This window comes from Polypterus senegalus, chromosome 18 (genome assembly GCF_016835505.1).
Source record: "Polypterus senegalus isolate Bchr_013 chromosome 18, ASM1683550v1, whole genome shotgun sequence".
Classification (NCBI taxonomy): domain Eukaryota; kingdom Metazoa; phylum Chordata; class Cladistia; order Polypteriformes; family Polypteridae; genus Polypterus; species Polypterus senegalus.
Genome location: NC_053171.1, coordinates 81,781,640 through 81,795,190, shown reverse-complemented (window position 1 = coordinate 81,795,190; position 13,551 = coordinate 81,781,640). Strand labels below are relative to the sequence as shown.

The following is a 13,551-nucleotide window of genomic DNA, read 5'->3' as shown; positions in this document are numbered from 1 at the left end:
ATTAATCCCCGAGGGGAAATTCATACTCCAGCAGCAGCATACTGATAAAAAACAATATTAAATTAAAGAGTGATAAAAACACAATGCAAGTTAAAAAATGCAAGGTGGAAAGTGCAAGGCAGGTATAATAGTCTATAATCTTGTATAGTGTTAATGTTTACCCAAAACGCATAGTGTGGGGGAGGAACGATCTTCTCAGTCTGTCAGTGGAGCAGGACGGTTTTACTCTACAGATATAGAAGAAACAGGGAATTACCTGACAGTTTGGTACAAATATGGGATTTGAGACATTTTCCTAAGGAATACATAATAAAAAGTATAAAGGAGAGAATAGAGGACCCTAAAACAACAAAAATATTTCATGATATTTATCTTCATATCATTTTGTATTGTATTTTAAATGTGTTGTATGTACAAATGGGCATATAACTGTAAGTATGCTTTGTAAGAAAAAATATTGAATTGAGCTGAATTGAAATGCAGCATGAAAAGATTTTGTACATTATCAGTGGCATTTTTGGCATGCAAATTGTGGTGGGTCCATGCAGACATGGGAAATGGAGATAGAGATGTTGTCAAAAGGGGCAACGGCATCCTGAGAAGTTATGCAGAATGTGTGTGTGCTTGTGTGTGTGTGTATGTGTGCGTGCGTGAGAGTGAGATGATCAAGCACTTATGAGACCTGCTTCTCTGTTTTTTAAATTCATTGACCTGGGTATGTGGCAGCTGTGGGATAGTTCCTCTCTTGGAAAAGCTCACAGATACATTAACAAACACTATATATATATATATATATATATATATATATATATATATATATATGTGGCTGCCTCCTCCAGATCGCGAGGGGGCGTCCGCCCTGGTTACGTTGGGGGCCTCGGGTAAAGGGCTTGGAAGCCAAGCCCTGTAGGGACCCGTGGCCACCGCCAGGCAGAACACCGGTGCCTGAATATCCCTGGAGCCCAGCACTTCCGCCACACCAGGAAGTGCTGGGGGTAAGACGACAGGGGACACCCGGATGGCTTCCGGGTGCGCAGCCTGCACTTCCACCACACTGGGGTGTGTTTACGGAGGAGTGCCGGGAAGCAGCTGGAGCCCATCTGGGTTCCTATTTAAGGGGCCGCCTCCCTTCAGTCGAGAGCGGAAGTCGGGTGGAAGAGAGACGGAGCTGGAGAGAGGACTGGAGGCGGCCAGGAGAGAGGCATTGAGACTGTGAGGCCTGGACATTGGGGAAACGGTGCTGGAGGCACTGGGGTTTGTGGTGCACGTGACTTATTGTAAATATTGTAAATAAACAGTGTGTGGTGGAGCCAACGATGTCCGTCAGTGTGTGTCCGGGTTCAAGTCCACAATATATATATATATATACACACAAAATATATATATATATCTATACTTCCCCTCCCGAGGCTTTGCCTGCTCATTAGTGAAACAGGACAGTGAGGAGAGCTCTCTACTCCTGTCTCTTCCCCGGGTCCGCAGCCTTAGCACGAATATATAGCTTCTGCAAGCGAACTATGATTCTTAGTGCAATGAGAGAAGTTGCAAAATCAACCGGAATGTTCAAGCAAATTATAGAGAAAAAGATCTAAATCCATTAAGTAGTTCTCTCATTCACTAACGAAGAAGAGTTAAGGTTATGCCCCGCGGTGGACATGTGAGTGAGTAGGGCCCCGCCCCGCAGCCCGATGAGTCTCTCTCAGATTTGCGCTAATAAATCGGTACCACAAGTGAACTATGATACTTAGCACGATGAGAAAGTCACAAAATCAATGGAATGTTCAAGCAAATTATAGAATAAACTCCGATCTAAATCCAATAAATAGTTCTCTCATGAAAAGCGGACAGACATACAAACGGGTCTAAAACACTATAAGAAATTTGCGCTTGGACCACGAATATTTAAAACCTACATATATACGTTTGGTGTCATTCTTTTCAGAATTTATCAAACTTTCGTGTAATGTTGTTAGATTCCATCCATTATCCAACCCACTATATCCTAACTACAGGGTCATGGGGGTCTGCTGGAGCCAATCCCAGCCAACACAGGGTGCAAGGCAGGAATGTTGTTAGATTTTCAGATTCTTATTCCGTTTTTAAATTATAAACTAAAATATCAAGAAAGTTGTGGTTTTTAATATCAAGAAAGTCGTGGTTTTTATTTTTGATTGAGTAAACTTTCACAGGAACAAACTATTAAAAAAATTATCTATTCATAACACCAATGTTTGTATTTAGGTTATTTAGTTAGCTGAATGTTGAGTTACAATGACCCATTGCATACCACTTTAGTTTTCACATGATTTTTCCTGTTATTTAAATGAGTAATTTTTTTTTAAAAAGTTGCTTAATCTATAAGAATGTGAGTTAAAAGGAATGGATCATTTATTTAGACTCTTATAAATACTCATCGAGCATAGTAGACCTCAGTTTAACAGGAATTCTCCAATCGGTAAGAGAGTAAATATTTTATTGTCATTTCATGATTTTTACTCTGTTAAATAATAATTAATTTTTCTTTTACATATTTATAGAATTTCGTAATTTTGACTCCAATACATAATATTTTTTCTTGTTAATAAAGTTTATTGAAAGAATTGGGATACAAGTTGTGGGGGTTGGGTAAAGTTGAGTATATATATGGGTCGCCGGATTGGCGAGAAAAAGGAGAGGAGAAGAAGGGCATGAAAGAAGAGAGACTGTTGAGGCAGCACGCCGAAACAAGAAAGAAAAGAGTTCGCTGCCAGAAAGAGTCGCAGTTGAGGCAGCCCCCGAAACAAGACGTAAAGAAGAGAAAAGAGGGGCGCTGTTGAGGCAAAACGCTGAAACCAGAAAGAAAGAGAAAAGAGAGGCGCTGTTTCAGGCAAAACGCCGAAGAAAGACGGAAAGACAGATAGAGGAACTAACGTAAGCACACGGCTAAAACATCAAAGGGAAAACCGGCAGGCCGGACGAAAATGCAGAAATGGCGATCAGTGAGTAAAGAGGGTGTTTGAGAAAGAGGGAGACGGAAGCATAAAGGAGGTACCAGAGTATAATGAGGAAGATATCAAACAAGGTCGGTCTTTATTTTATTTTGTTTGTGTAAAGCTGCTTGAATAAACGTTCAAGTGAAGGGGCCAGTTTTTGTTTTGTTTGTGTGGCCACTACGCACCCGAGCTACGGCTGGGGCCCCCAACGGAGCGAGTAACATTTACTGACTGCGTGAATAAGTCCTGGGTGAGCTCACCAGTAGTTTCAGACACATAACATATGTATTGTATAGATGTAAATAATTTAGCGTTTGTTTTATGTATTGTATGTATGTATATATATATATTTGTAAATACTTTATTATGTATTGTATGTATGTATATATATATTTGTAAATACTTTAAGTTTTGGGAAAGCTGTTTATGTTCAAATTAAGTAAAGAGTTTGGTTTTATAACATATCTGAGTAACAGTGCTTGGATTGGGCATTACCGAGTTTAAAGTGGACTATAGTGAACCTGCCAACAATATAGGTGGCGACACCATTATAAAGACCTCAGGCCTTTGCCTACCGATGAAGGATTGGTGGTGCAAGGGGGTTACATATATATATATTAGTGACATGTGAACAGAACAGGTGTTTTGTATTCACTTACTTTTCAGTTAGAACTCTAGGATTTTGAATAAGTTGCTGCCTGTTTATTTCTTTCTTAGGCAATCCTCTTAAAACTGCATTATGATGATCATGTCGGCAAAGCACAAAAAGTGTGTCAATCTCCAAGCTTCCAGCAGTGTCAGAAAAGGACACACTTGTGTTTTTAAATGGAAAAACACTGACTTTGTAGCCTGAGTAATGGATTCAAAGTTTACTTCAGAACACCTACATTGTTTACTTCCAGGTTTTTTGCCATTTGTTTTTTGTTATGTTTCTCATTTTGCTGCCATTGGTGCTGTGAAGAAACAAAACATGTTAGAAAAGGTTTTTGGATCACCTGTTGCATCTGATTTTGCTATCTTTGCTGTCAGTAATGAACAAATATGTATGACTAGAAATCGTATTGGAAAAATTAGGGAAAAAAGTTCAAAGGGCACATTTACTATTAATACCATTAAAAGATCATTTTAAACTAATATTTCATAACTTTAATGTTTCAGTTTCAGTTATGGCAGCAGTGACAGACTGCTTGTGTGTCAAATGTATACCTTTCCACAGGTTCAGATCTGGGATAACAATTTTTAATCAATATAAATAACCTGAGCATACATTTTATAGCCAGATTTTGATATCGTTTGCATATCATTTTTCTATTGTGTCTTTTACGATAAAAATTCAACTGACTACCAAGTCAGTCACTGACTGAATGAAATACAGATATGTGGGATTTTTTTTTTTTTTTTGCATTTTCTAGTGTTAAAAATGGATTACGTTTTTCCACCTAAAATTTAACAAGATAAGTCATCGTAAGGTACCCAAATCTTGTAGGCATGTATGTGAACTGTCATTACAGTAAAATGGCAATTGTGGGGTTTGCTCTTAATTCTCATTTGGAGAATTTGAGTTTAGGTTCATAATTAACCGTTGATATATGTTTTACCAAATTCATAAAGCTGAATTTTTAAGTAAAATTAATGCTGTGGGAAGACGGACCATATTCAGTGCTGATAATGCTTATTTCTGTGAACAGGCAGCATAGTTAAAAGAGAATCCTCACTGCAAAAACCAGCAGGTTCTACTCATCAGACTCTACAATTGACAGCCCTTTTATAAATCTTTTATTTGAAACATTAGAATTTATTTTTTCAATTCATACCATATTCTTCACACTGCAAAGTCTGAAATGGCCTTACACATTGGGAAAGGGAATTTTAAAAACAAAAAGTGATTTAAGTACAGTATATGTATATTACAGATACAAAAAATGTATAGCGATGTGTAAAAATAATTCCAGCCTAATTCATGCTTAAATCTAATCCTCATTAAAGTATCACTCATCTTTAAGCAGGCTGTGCAGTCTATGATCAGAAATGTTCAACTCAATGCCCACAGGATTCTCCACTGTATATCAATACCCGCAGTGCAGGCCAAGTCCAGAATGTGTATGTAGAAAATGTAACCTGCTGTCAGAGGTTGAAACACTGAAGAATGCCAAAAAAATTTCACTGCCTTGCTACAGCTTGGATTGTCAACCACACAAGATCATAGCAGAAGAAATGGGACTTAAAGGATTTCATTAAATTCAGTGAAGAATACATGGTTGGGGTTGGGAGGACAATCAATCTGTACAAGTATAGTGGAGAAATACAATTACTTTTAACAACAGATGCTGCACCAGGAACAACAATTTCCCTGACTGGTCATATAAAAAGTACCTTCATTTTCACAGGAAGAATACCTGTTTTGATTTAAAAGTATATCAGATTATCTACAATTGAAGAAAACCTAAAAACAATATTCAAATAAACATGAAAGCAGTGGTCAAAGAGATGTATTCTTAATTAAGAATTAAGTGATAGGATGTTTAACAAAAGTGAGTTCTGGTTATCATCTTTGTCCAAATGAAACTAAACATGTGGCATAAATGGCTTACCAAATTGACACTGTGGTTCTCTATATCAAGAACATTAAAAAATGTTCAGTGCGTACGCCATCTGCACTGGTTCTTTAATAGCACTTGTGAGGGATTGCCGGCCGTGTATCCCGGCCAACACCCCCAAACCGCCAGATGGAGCCATCCCTGCAACATGGAAGGGCCCCGAATTCCAGCAGGGCATCATGGAACTTGGAGTTTTTCATCACAACCCTGCTGGATACCATGGGGGCCACCGGAGGACGCTGCAGGGAGGCCCAGGGACTTATACTTTCCTTATAGCCCGGAAGTAATTTACAATCACGGAAACGGAAGAAATGATATACTTTCGGGCTGAAGAAAAAGAGAAGTTTTTACCTGACCCGGAAGTGATAGAAAATCACATGAACTGAGGGACAAACACTTCCCGGTCGAGGATTATAAAGGACTGTGGGAGATCCCAGACAGAGAAGCTGAGTTGGGAGGCAGGATGGCTAAGCGTCTGGGAGATTGGAGGATTTATTTATTGGTTATTGTTATTGAGTATAGTGGAGTGGTGGTGCTTTGTGCACTTTATTATTATAATAAATATTCATCTTTGGACTTTTACCTGGTGTCTGACATGAGGGTACAAGGGAGCAAGAGAGCCCTAATCTGTTACACACTCTATGGTTCTTTACTATTTCGTTTGATTCCTCGTAGCTCAGTTGCTTGACTAAGTACCACGTCATTCTGGGACGGGTTCTTTGCATATGAAGTTTGGTTCCTGATCTATAGGAAAAAATATGGTGGGCTGCAGGACAGAAAACCTGAACTTAGCTTGTGTTACTGGATGTTTGCAGCAAGAGTGCTTTTAAAATCATGACCCATTGGCATTTTACAGATCGTTTACCATCTGTTCATGGTTATTTACTATATGGAGCCTGTTACTGATCTAAATAAATCGATAGATCTTTCTGGAACCTTCATATGGGTTGGGTCTTTTGGGAACCAAAAATTGTTCCCCTATAAAAGAATATTATTGAACAAATATCTATGACAACATGACATTGCAGTTCTTGCTACCATGTCAACCCAATATTGATCTCTTGTTATTACTGCGGTGTAGCAGACTAAAACACCCAGCTAAAATTCACACTGCCTTTGACAATGATTTGTTTTTTGTTTTTTTTGTGGGGATCCCAGGAACGCACCCAGCCTTGACCCGCCTCAGCTCAGTCCCTCACAGAGACACAGAAGCAACAGCATTAAAACAGAAATTAACAAATGTATTAAAGAAGAATAAAGGAAATCTACTACACAATGATCCCACCCCAGCTCCCTTTCTGGCAACACACAATAAACACAAATTCAACAATAACAAACAAATAACAAAAAACATACCCAGTGAAGTCCATAAAAAATGTCAGATGATGGAATGAAATGATGGAGATAGATAGTCCAGAGATCAGCTTGCTGTATGTGAATGTAAAGACAGTCCTACCAGTATTTCCTGATGAGATGATGTGTGATGTTATCAGGAGCAGTCTTTTCTTCGAAGGTCGACAAACAATCCAATACAATCCTCATTTAGCAGGAAGACACCAGACTGTCCATACATCCGAACAGGAGACAATCCAGGACACAAACAAGACTCCACAGGTAGTAAACGGGAAGGCAAACAGACAGGTAACTCCAGACATGAAACAAAAAAAATCTTTTCTTCTCTGTATAACTGGCCTCCTTTTAAATCTCGTGCCCACTTCCTTGTCCCAAGTACTCCCAATGACCAATCAGAGCCACTGCAGGGACTGCTGGGAGTTGAAGTTTTTACTCCCCAGTAGTGCCGCTACAGCTGTTAAGAGAACACTTTACAAAGTACAACCTGCACTTACATGGACAGAAGTAAGCATATGATCTCGGTAAACAGTTTGAAAGAGTCAACAAACCATCATGACCAACCAACAACCCAGAGTAGATCTTCAGAACTTGAAGGATGGGACTCTTATGATATAAACCATTATTGGATGACTTTCCTTGGTGAAATTTACATTTCTTACTTAATTCCCAAATTTCCTACCTTGATCGCAGAAGATTTTTTTGGGGCAGTAATTTCTTTACATCGTGGATCATGGTGCGGATGTGTTTGGTCACCTCCTTGACACATTCAGATTTCAACAGGATAGCTTCAACCATAATCTGTTGCTGTCCTTCTATATTTGAAGCTATTTGCTCTTTTAGGAAAGATCCATGCTAAGAAAATCCCATACCGATGAAACCTCACATACTGTAGAATAGAATTCATTAAAAGCACGAAGAAGTCATCATATGCTTAACCTTTTAGCTGTTCTTTTCACCTCAGTAATTTATAATATATATATATATAGATTTCCCAGTGGTTTGGTATTTATTGCACATCTGCACCTCTATAGGGGACAACATAGCAGTAAGTAAATAGGCATAGTTCGATAGCAAATGCACTTATCGTTTCAGTGAAACATCACTAAAATACTCATTTTCTTGCGCCAATATATACATTCCTAGTTAGTAAAACCCTGATGACAATGCAGTCCTTGTTTATTATTATTATTATTAATATTCTTGTGTGGTCTCCAATTGGAATTTTATTAAATTTATCAGTGTTTTCACTAGTTACAATCTCAAAAGAAAATGATTAGGTTTTACCTCTGATAGTTGTCAAAAATAAATTTAAACAATGCTAAGAAAATGATTGGATATTTAAAAACTTACTTTGAATTGTGAATTTTGATTTATATCTTAAGTCCAGCTTTTGTGACTTTTTAACACTTCAAGAGAAGTCCATAGAATCAACAAGCTAATTAAAAGGGCAAGCTCAGTTATAGGACGCACACTGGACCCTCTGGAGGTATAGTAGTAGAAGAAGAGCAAAGTAAAACAAAACAGTACTATTATGAACAATGCTGCACATCCGATCTCTGACACACTAACATGGAGGACTTTCATCCATCCATTATCCAACTCGCTATATTCTCACACAGGGTGACAGGGGTCTGCTGGAGCCAATCCCAGCCAACACAGGGCACAAGGCAGGAAATAAACCCTGGGCAGGGCGCCAGCCCACCTTAGGGCACACGCACACACACCAAGCACACACTAGGGACAATTTTGGATTGCCAATGCACCTAACCTGCATGTCTTTGGACTGTGGGACTTTCAGTCAATGGATTATTCAGCAAAAGTGTGTCAAAAAAACACTACTTTTATACCAACAGCAATACAACTGCATAATGCATCTGTGGAACCAGTGGCTGACGCTGTCATTTAAAACCTCTTCTCCTTTTCCCTGGTGATTGGCAGACCCTTTACTGCTAACGTCACTTCTTGTTTCCAGCCACTTGAACCCGCTTACTCTGCTTCCCAGCTTTTAAAACTAGCTCCTCTGCTACCTTGAGGCCGTAAATTCTTGACTCGCATCCAAAGAAGACTGCTCGGATTTTTTTTTTTTTTGCATTTTGATTTAAGATTTTGCAATTATACAGGGATCACTTTGGTGCCCCAAACCTTTCTGAGCTTTCTGGTTTTTGTTCTTACACTCTGTAATGAAGTACACATGTAATGCTGGCTAGGTTTGCGAGTTAAGACCTTCATTCCAATTGCTTGTCTCCACTTTGGGTTTAGAAGGTGGTTTATATCCTATAATCCATTTGTGGATTGCTACGGTGTAAAGAAGACATCGCCTGCCCTTAAAAATTGAGTTCATTGTCAAATAATGCGAGAGATTTGTGACGTAGATGTTGCTTGTTCACTTGCTTTCATGTAACTCCTCAGACACAGAGGAAGAATCCATATTGACTTATAAGAGAGACATAATGATTTTCTAGCAGTCAGGTCGTTGTCTTTCTGCTGTTGAGGTTGACATAATGACCTTTTGGAATATGTTCTCCATTTTTCTATTACAAAATGAAGCTTTAAACTTCTCTTATTAATGGATCTTCATCTGCATAGCCAAAACAGCTTACAAAAAGAAGCTCAAGTTGGCAATAAGTAAACCTACTGTTTTGCCCAACAAGCATTTGCTTGACAGCTGTATATTATTTGCTACTTTTCTCTTTATAGTTAAACCAGAAAGGACTTTAAGATTGGTGTTCATTGCATAAGTATATAAAGGCATTTTGTAGATCTAAAACAAAGGAGCGTTGGTTTTGCCATTTATTAAGGGTATAGCTTGACCTCTTGTGAGGTGTCTATTAAAAGTGTGCAGATCTTCCTCAAGTTCCTCATTTATTTTCAGAGAAATTATCCATCTGCATTATTTTAGTTAAATTTAAGACAATGATTGCATTCATCATCATTTATTCTGCTATACAAATTCATACTCCTATTATAAAATCATATCAACCAGAAATTCATTAGTCACTTTTTAGATTAATTTAGACACAGTATCAAGTTCTTCATTATGTATCCATATTTAGCAAATCTGAATAATGGAGATGAGAGAGAGTGATTTAATGTAGGTAACATGAGAAAGAAAGCTGCTTGTTCATAAGATTATGTGTGACCATTAACTGTGGCAAACCCCTCCTGTGAGATGCTGTTATTATTCTATCAGCTGTAGTAGACAACATTTTGATGAAATTAAATTGAGAGTTAACATCTTCTGAAATGGAGAAATGACTGTAATCTGGCAAGCAATGAAATATTTCCAGACTTTCATATTAGAAGCTAGATGTGTGTCAGTCCTCCCACACTTAAAAATCTAATATGTGCAGCTGAATGAAATTATTTTTCAGGTACAATGCAAGAAAAGACATTAAAGCTGATACTGTATATGTAGCGTAGGTCACTAGGGCTTTCAGTGTCGTCAGTTCTCACTAGCTATGTACTGTATATTATGATTGGATGTTCATTTGAGTAAATGTAAGACTTCAGGTTGTCATGTGGATTTTGAAAGTGGGCCATTATTATTAATAAAAATGCATCTTAAAAACTATAAATAGAAATAGAATAAAAGTATATAGCATTCATTAAATTAAAGAGTTGTTGTAAGTTTCTGTTTGGCATGAACATACAGTAACTGACTGGGGTCTGGGAAAGGCTGTACTATAATCATACACATTTAAAGGAAGTGGCAACCTCAGGAAGAAGTCACTTTTCTTGGTACATCATCAGGATAGATATAGTAAACCATCATGGCAGTTTTGTGCCACATTTATGTTTAATTTAGTTCAAAACACTTCAATAAAGACCCTAGCATGCATCAACAAGTTACCTTACTTAATTAAAGTGATATACACGGATGGGTATAAGTAGGTTTACAGTTTTGAGCGTGTGAAACGCAGAGTTGATTCTTGTATTATTAATTTGTATTATTTGTTTCCTTTTTGTATTAAGTTTTTCCTGTTTATTTCCCCCATGAGTGCCACCAACCCGGAGAAGTCCCATTCGTGATAAGTGACTTTCTACAAGTGACCTCTCCCCCATTCTGCTCAGATCTAACCAGCATTGCATCTTGGTGTTTACTGTGTTAGAATTTTGAATGCAACCTTATTTCAATCAGTTTGATATCTGACTTCCAGGAGTGGTTCTAAATAAAGATGCCCCCACTCTCCATTAACTATGGAAAAGGTAGTTAGGTAAATGAATGCCGGTGCAGGTGTGTCACAGATCTCTTTAGATCCCTCCCAGTGCCAGCCAATCAGATAGCACTTTAAATCAATACCAGAGCTGCCTAATCACAGATCATTTTGAATAGCTTATGCAAATGAGGTGCTGCCTTTAGTACATTTTTAAGACCAATTTCTTTCTCCTCTTTCTTTTTCTTCTTCTTTCAACCATGTTTGCTGCCTTTCCAGCCTGCTTGCTGTTTATTTCCCCCAAGAGTGCCACCAACCTGGAGAAGACCCATTTGTGAGACGTGACTATCTATGAGATAACCCCCCCACCTCATTCAGTCCACATCTAACCTGAATTGCATCTTGGTGTTTACTGGTTTGCAATTTTGTACACAGCCTTATTCCTGTCAGTCTTTTATTTAACAGACTTCCTTGTCTAAGGTTGTCTGCTAAATATTAACAGATATCTGGGAATAGTAGCACAGAATTGGAGGTTTCACCGATCTATGATTGGCTACCTCCATTTTAAAATGTTATAGGATTGGTCAGCAGTGGTAGTCATCTAAAGTGATCTGTAATTGGCCAGCATATGCATTGGTTTCCCTATCTGACTACCTTCTTAGCTACCTTTTCCTTACTTAAAGGAGAGTGGGGATGTCTTTATTTAAAACCAATCCTGGAAGCTCTGCAATACCAGGATCGGGCCTTGGCCCAGTGGAGCAAACCCCAAACAGTAGGACCCGCATTCCCAAATATCTGCTTAATATCCAACAGACAACCTCAGATGAGGAAGTCCATCAGATATCAAACTGACAGGAATAAGACCACATAAAAAACTGGATCCCAGTAAAAACTAAGATGCAATGCTGGTTAGATGTGGATGGAATGGTGGTGGTTTTGGGCAGGTAATTCATAGATAGTCGCTTCTTGTGAGTGGAACATCTCCCGGTTGGTGGCACAAGAATGACTACAAGACTACAAGAATGTATAAATAATGAAGGCCTGCACTTTGAATTTGAGCACTAATGAGATTGTACCTAAGGGCATTGTGCCATTGCAACATTCCTTTGAGTGAATAAAGTTAATAAAACTATTTAGTTAATAAAGCTAGTGTAATAATTATAGCCTGCATGTCTTCTTCTATACGAACAAGTGTAAACCCACTTTTGCCCACCCCTGTAATAGAACCTCCCCGGAAGTTACACTGTTAATGTAAGCATGCACTTGAAAATACATAAAATATAAACTTTACTAAATATTTTGAAGTTGACCCTTACAAATCACAGTTGTATGATTCACAGGTTTGCCTATTTATGGGCGTGTCATCAGTAATTAAATGGAAATTATTTTGTGACTTTTGCACTCTATTGAGCAAAACCGCAGACAATGCTGTAGCCCTGCCAGTTAAATGGACTGCAACTCCCAGCAACCCTAGGAGTATTAGGAGTACAGTGATCCCTCACTATATCGCGCTTCGACTTTCGCGGCTTCACTCCATCGCGGATTTTAAATGTAAGCATATCTAAATATATATCACGGATTTTTCGCTGGTTCGCGGATTTCTGCAGACACTGGGTCTTTTAATTTATGGTACATGCTTCCTCAGTTTGTTTGCTCAGTTGATTTCATACAAGGGACGCTATTGGCGGATGCCTGAGACGCTACCCAATCAGAGCACGTATTACATATTAAATAAAACTCCTCAATGATATACGATATGCTTCCTGCGCGGTGCTTCACACATTTCAAAGCTCTAACAGCCTGTATTGATTTTTGAGTGTTTGCTTTACTCTGCGCCTCACGGAGGGGGTGTGAGCAGAGGGGCTGTTTGCACAGAGGCTGTTTGCTTAGAAGATATGGACGATCCTCTAAAAAATGCTAAAAAGACTTCCTTCACATTGATCCCTTTATTGCGGTGGCTTTATCGCAGTGCTTCGTTCACTTAAAAGCCCAACAGCCCTATTGATTTTTGTCTACTTTTCTCTTTCTCTGACATTCTCTGCTCCTGACGTGCACTCCTTTGAAGAGGAAGATATGTTTGCATTCTTTTAATTGTGAGAAAGAACTGTCATCTCTCTCTTGTCATGGAGCACAGTTTAAACTTTTGACTAAAGGGTGTTATTTCATCTCTAGAGGGCTCTAATAATGTTAAAAAACATATTTAGAAAGTCGTAAACAGGTTTTCTATGCTCTAACTGTGAAAATATTTATAAATAAAGATTTATAAATAAAGAATCCTACTTCGTGGAAATTCATTTATCTGTCTGGAGCCAATTAACCGCGATAAACAAGGGTTTACTGTATAACTGTGCAGAGAATATTTATAAATAGTGTGAGAGAGTTTCTAAGGGCTTAAAATATATAAAAATAACAATACAAACATATGGTTTCTACTTCACAGATTTTCACCTATCGCGCAGGGTTCTGGAACGCAAT

General features: G+C 38.3%; 1 pseudogene; it reads right to left on the bottom strand.

Moving 5' to 3' along the window:
• Window positions 1-11,775: 11,775 nt before the first annotated feature.
• LOC120519184 lies at window positions 11,776-11,980 on the bottom strand (annotated as a pseudogene).
• Between the last annotated feature and the right edge of the window lie 1,571 nt (window positions 11,981-13,551).